The sequence below is a fragment of the Notechis scutatus genome, chromosome 2 (genome assembly GCF_049901735.1).
Source record: "Notechis scutatus isolate UNSWTSFEM ecotype Mainland chromosome 2, rNotScu1.2, whole genome shotgun sequence".
Lineage (NCBI taxonomy): Eukaryota > Metazoa > Chordata > Lepidosauria > Squamata > Elapidae > Notechis > Notechis scutatus.
In genome coordinates this window covers 238,433,124-238,439,123 of record NC_142010.1, presented here as the reverse complement: position 1 = coordinate 238,439,123, position 6,000 = coordinate 238,433,124, and positions in this window count along the sequence as shown.

The window sequence follows — 6,000 nt, the reverse complement described above, 5'->3', positions numbered from 1 at the left end:
GCTGAAGTTGAAAAAGCAGGAAATAAAGATCAGGTAAGAGCCCAGGTGGGCAAAAACATCAGCAGACATAGAACCAGTTCTATGTCTGCTGCTCTTCAGAGCTACCGGTTCTACAGAGGTGGACAGAACCGGTAGAAACCCACCCCTGATTAAAACTCATGGTTTCTTAGTTCTAGCCTGGTACCTTAACCATTTTGCCACTTATTAGAAACAAAAACAGTATTGTTGACAATATATGATGTATAATTGAACAGACACTCAGCTGAGCCCAGCAAGATTGGTATGAACTGATTTTTAGTAATACTGTGTTTAGCTTAACCAGATAAACTTAGTTTAGTAAAGCCAGATTAGATAAGTGTTGCTATCTCACATGATTTCTGTCCCAGATGACAGAAAAAAATCTAGAGGTTTTGTATCTCTCTGCTCCTTTAGATTTGAAGACTAGAACTTGTAGCCATACATATGATATCCAATTGATGTTTTTCAACATGTTAATTTTTTCAAAGGAGATTCAACCGTTGATCAAAAAGAATAAACAAAAAGAGCATCAGCAATAGTCAGAATTTAAATATGCATTTATAAACCACAGCATCAGAGAACATAGTAATCAGAGAGCTAGTAGTCCATAATTTATTACATGGTTGCTGCAGTAGCAACTATGAAGAACATCTATCAAATATTTGCTCAGCCCAATGTTAGCTGATTCAGTCAATTCAACAAGAAAGAGCAGTTGTATCACAACCTGCACCTTTTATATTAGTTGGAGTGTGTAAATTTTAAAGGCAAGTAGGACAAAACAAGTAAGTCTTAATAAGATAATAGTCAGGGAGCAAAAGAAACTTTCAAGTGATTGTTTCAAGTCCCTTGGACAATAGCTATCTTGCTACACCTCTAAAATTTGTACGGAAGACTTTTATCAATATCTTTGAGAATGCTAGTTAGTTATGGGCTTATAACACAAATCGATGTGAAGGAATTTAGAGCTGACCTTGGATATACAGAAAATGCAAACAAGCTGTTAAGAGGGAAAGTGATAAAAGACCCACAAGGTAGGAATTTCAGAAAAGTTTACATAGTCCAGAGAATGAGGTGATGCATGAGAAAGAAATTCAAATTAACCCATTTGTTTGATGTAAAGTGGAACAAAGAGAAACTAGAAGATTTTTGTGATGGCTTCTGACGCCTACTCAGAAGACGAAGAGCCAACTCCAGGGATTTCAAAGAAGGGCATGGGGGAGTGTCAAGAAGATGAGCAGGGAGTAAATGGGACAGAGGAAGAGGAGAGGCCAGGAACCTCAAAGGGGCTGTCGGGAACAACTGAATGAGCACCTGGTTGAAGAAGAAAGGGGAGAGATGCAGGTGTAGCTGGAAGGCTCAGGGATCTAGTCAGAAACAGGGCAGAGAAGTAACACAGCTGCAGCTAGTCAGTGAGATAGAATTGCCTCCTCCATCAGATCCCAGGATGCACAGGGCCAAAAGAAGGCAGCCATAATGGAGAACATTGAGGCTACTTGTGAGGAGACAGCCTCATCCCTCCTAATGAGTTACAGTGACTTATGCCTACTTAGCTCGAGGGGTGGAGAAGTGCAAAGCTAGAAACAATGATTTTATTTCCTACTGTGTCTATGTTCTGGCTTTTTGGATTCCTGTCTTGTTTCTTGACTGCGTTCAGACTCTGGCCTTGTGAGTAGATTCTGGCCTTGTACTTTGGATTTGGATATCATGAGTTTGGACTCATTCCTAGACTTTGGGTTTGGTATTTTGGTTGGTTGACTTCGTACAGGATTTTGTTTTATTGGAACTTGGGAAGGGGGGAATATTTGCAGGCAAGTTTAATGTAAAAGGTCTCTGGGAAATAGCATTAGGAGCTGGCAATATTAAATAAACCCTTCAACTCTTTGTGCGTGTGGTCTAGAACAGGACAATTTTCAAGATTCTGACATTCTACTTTACTACAATAAAGAGCATTCCCGGAATCCATGCGGTGGCTGTGTTTTTGACCTGGAGCAAAAGAAAATCGTGACACTTTTCATGATTTGAGCAATCATTCTTTCAGCCAGAAGAAAACAGCTGGAAGTGGAAATACTAACAGTGTTTATGTGGAAAGAGTTTTAGTGAAAATCCATTTTGCATTTTGACAAAAGCTTCAGATCCTGCTGATACCTGTGCTTCTATTCTTCCATTGGCTCCTTGCTAATTATTAAAGGACCCCAGATTGTCTACAGGGGACTCAACTTGGTGCTTTGTATGGGATAAGCTCTCATTAGAATTTAACAGTGTTTTATAGTGTTGAATTTGATCACCAAGAGTAAGTAAAGATATATGCAAATTCAATCCTAGAAGCAGATTCCTAAAAATGTACAGGACAATTTGCATATTCTGATATATATTTGTGGCACATTATTAAATACGTTAATGTAAACATTGCATTGATGAACTATTATTATTTAAAATTACTATGGTTTTATTAGTTTTAACATGGGTTAAAATGATTAAAATGCTTCTGTTTATGTGGGCTGAGTTGAATATTAGAAATACATTTTTAGCAACAATTTTGGGCACAAATTAAATCCATCTGCTTAGATTGGTTATATTCCAATGATTGCATAGTTTATCCTTGGAAGTGAATACATATTTTAATTAGCATAGTTATTGATTATGGTCCATATTCTGTTTTATTTATTCTGTTCTACTACCTCAGTTCCAATTAAATATTTCTTCTTCTATGATATATTAGATTTTGTTTGATTTTAGTTAAGGTCTGTTTCTATCTTACAAATAAATTCAATTATAGTGACTTCCATTTATACTATTTCTATAATTATCATCATAACAGCTTTACACTGTTAAAAGAATCATGATTATATCATGAGAATACTATAAGGAAGTTGCATGTCATGCTAGTATCATCAAGAATCTTTCATCTTTGGAGGATTTTTAAATTCTGTGAACTTTTTAACCCATTAAAAACAGATTTCATTCCTTCCACCAAAAACTGGTTATCTCTAAACTCTATTTTCCAAGCTTCTAACAATTTGCTTCTCACTCTGAAGGAAAGAAGTCATGATGAAAATAATTAATGTTCTAAATGCATTCAGTGTAAAAAAAAGTATCCCCCCCAAAAAGACATAATTTTTCAAAAATGAAATTATAATTAATGGGTATTCTAATGAGAACATTATTTGATAACATACATAATAGAATTTAAGAATTAAAAGTCAATTCTATACTTGAAAATATTTGAGATTTTCAATAAATATTTCAAACCAGTCATCCACTCTAACGTTTCTAAACTTGTTTTACAAGTTGAATTAACTGGGTTGGGAGGCAGACTAAATTATAGTTTTGAAGAAGTATCAACAATTTACAAGGTGTGCTATTGCTGAGCAGATGGATACTGAGGAGCTCCAGTTACTATGCTGTCTGAATGAGACCAAAGACTACAGAGCTATTAGAAATTAAATGAAAAAAATATATGTTTTGAGTGCATTTTAAAACTGGAGCTATTGTTGCAGTTAGATCTGATCTATTTAAGCCGGTTATGTTGAAGATTATGCAGGCAATGGGCTCAATAAAATATTTTTTTATTGAGCCCAATGATATTTAAAAAGAATCTCTACCAGATAAAACTAAACTTCTTGGTTTTAAATCATCATCTGGTTTGAAATGTAAATGAATTATTTTTATAATCTGAATATTTTTCGTTTCTATTTCTAAAGATTCAGACCAGGCTTTCAATTCAACCATACAACTGAAATTGTGCTAGAGTCTTTACTGACAGCCTCTGTCTCAAACCTAGCGGTAAAAATGTAAACTTCTGATCTCAGCAACTTTTTAAAAAGGGAAACATGAATAGACAAAGAGGAAAGGGGAGACTGAGAAGGTTGTGACTGGGTGGATCCTCTGAAAGGAGGTGAACATTTAAAGAAAAGACCATTTACAGGGCAGGATTTGGCCACAATGCAAACAAACGTTAGTTGGAAGTATAGAGAGGAATGGAAAGAATTAAGTGAATGGAGATAGACTAAACCCATTTTTTCCTTCTGCTTTTCTTTCATTTCTTCTGACTCCCTTGTTGTACTCTGCATTATGTTGCTTACCCAGAAAGGGAATAGGTGATGGGCACGTATTATATATGTCATTTTTAATCCTATTAAAAGACATTATTTTATTGTATGGCATAACAAATATAGCATGAATAGCCATTAATCTGTTCATTTGGGACTCTCTATGACAAAACTCTAGTGGAAAAATCAGTATGTCTATCAAGATATGTTTGTATATCAACTGAGCTGATGTCATCATAAATTGGTCCTAAATATGCTAGGATGATTTAGGATTTTTTAAAAAGACCATCTTAGTTCATCCTGATGTCTTGATTTTCAGAACTGCATAAAACAATTTTATATTACCTATTAAGCACCTGGAAAATATTCAGATGTTTTAAATATTATAAAGTCTTTTGGAGTGTTTGACATCGAATCCTCCTTTAGTTGTTATCTCTACCAGAAATAAAAAAGTTATCTGAACCAATATTTAGGCTGTCAATGCTCAGTTAAATTAAATGTATTAAATAAATCAAGTTTTGACAATAATTGTGTGCCTTGAAATCTTCCAAGCTAGTCATTGTTATGGAAAGATCTGCACAAATTATTAAAACAGGGACAACATGTAATGACAAATAAACACTTGTTATAATCTGCTGTGTTATGTTTCATCAGTTCGCATGAGATACAAAATTCATTAGCCTAATATTCATATTCCTTTTCCCTCTCATATCAAAATGGAAGTTGTATTACCCATTTTTCATTTCTCATGAATAAATACTTAATTTAGGGGAAATGGCATCTTTAATTTCTTTGAAACTGGATGGGATACTATTTTATCCCAATCTTTATACAGGTTTTTTTCACGTTGTATAAATTTGTTATTATGAAATCAATCGTACTACTTTTGAGGGTTTTGGTCCTTTGGATTTTTCTTTTCAATATTTTTTCACCTCAATTTTTTGTTCTTTTGTACATTTTCAACTTCTTTGACATTTATCCATTTATGTGCATATTGAATAACTATTTCCAATCAAATGAATAGTATCTGATTTAGAATGTAAAGATTAAGCAATTACATTAACTATATATTGTCTTATAATTCAGCAGAGTTTTCTACATGATAGAAATTATCTCTTCTCCCTTCTCATCAGGATTCTACTACATTTTTATTTTTTAATTAGCGTAAAAAGTGTACTAGACAGGATTTTTAATGGCTTTTTCATTTTATCTAGTCCCTTTATATTGCCTAATTGCAAGTCAAGCCCACTATTCATGTGGGTGATGACTGGGCAACACAGATGGAGATGTACTTTAATCACAGTTGGTGTATTACTTAATTGAATCCAATAATATTTACTAGCAAGCTGCTACATTCTTGTGGAATATATTCATCTCGGCAGAGATAATTTACTTTGATCCTGTCCTCATAACGTAAGTATTTATTTGTACATGGTAGCCAGACTTACAATAATGCTCTCATCCTACATAGATTGAAGAACAAATATGCACACCTGTATACCTGTAGGTCCTTTATGCACGGTTGAAATCTGAACTTCTTGCAAATGTCCAGTTATCTGAAGATATTCAGTGCTTTACCATTTTTTTTTACTTAAGGCATATAAACATCAGAAGTATCTGTGGTTCTAAAAAAGTTCTTTTTGGGATACACGTAATATCACAGATAGAAATGAGCACCTCAGTAAGATTTGGATGCTTCTGCATTGAAAGAATTAGCCAGCTGAAGTAAAGACAGCAGACACATTTTCTATTTGTTCATCTAAGTAAATAAATAATACTAAAATCAAAGTATTTAAAATATGATGAGGGCTGAATATTAAATAACAAAGTTTAGCTTGCTCACTATATAGTTGTTCAGCACATTTCAGGAAGTAAGTTAAATTTATTCGCGTTTCAATAATTATTATAAATCCAGACTGTGCATCTAACTGAT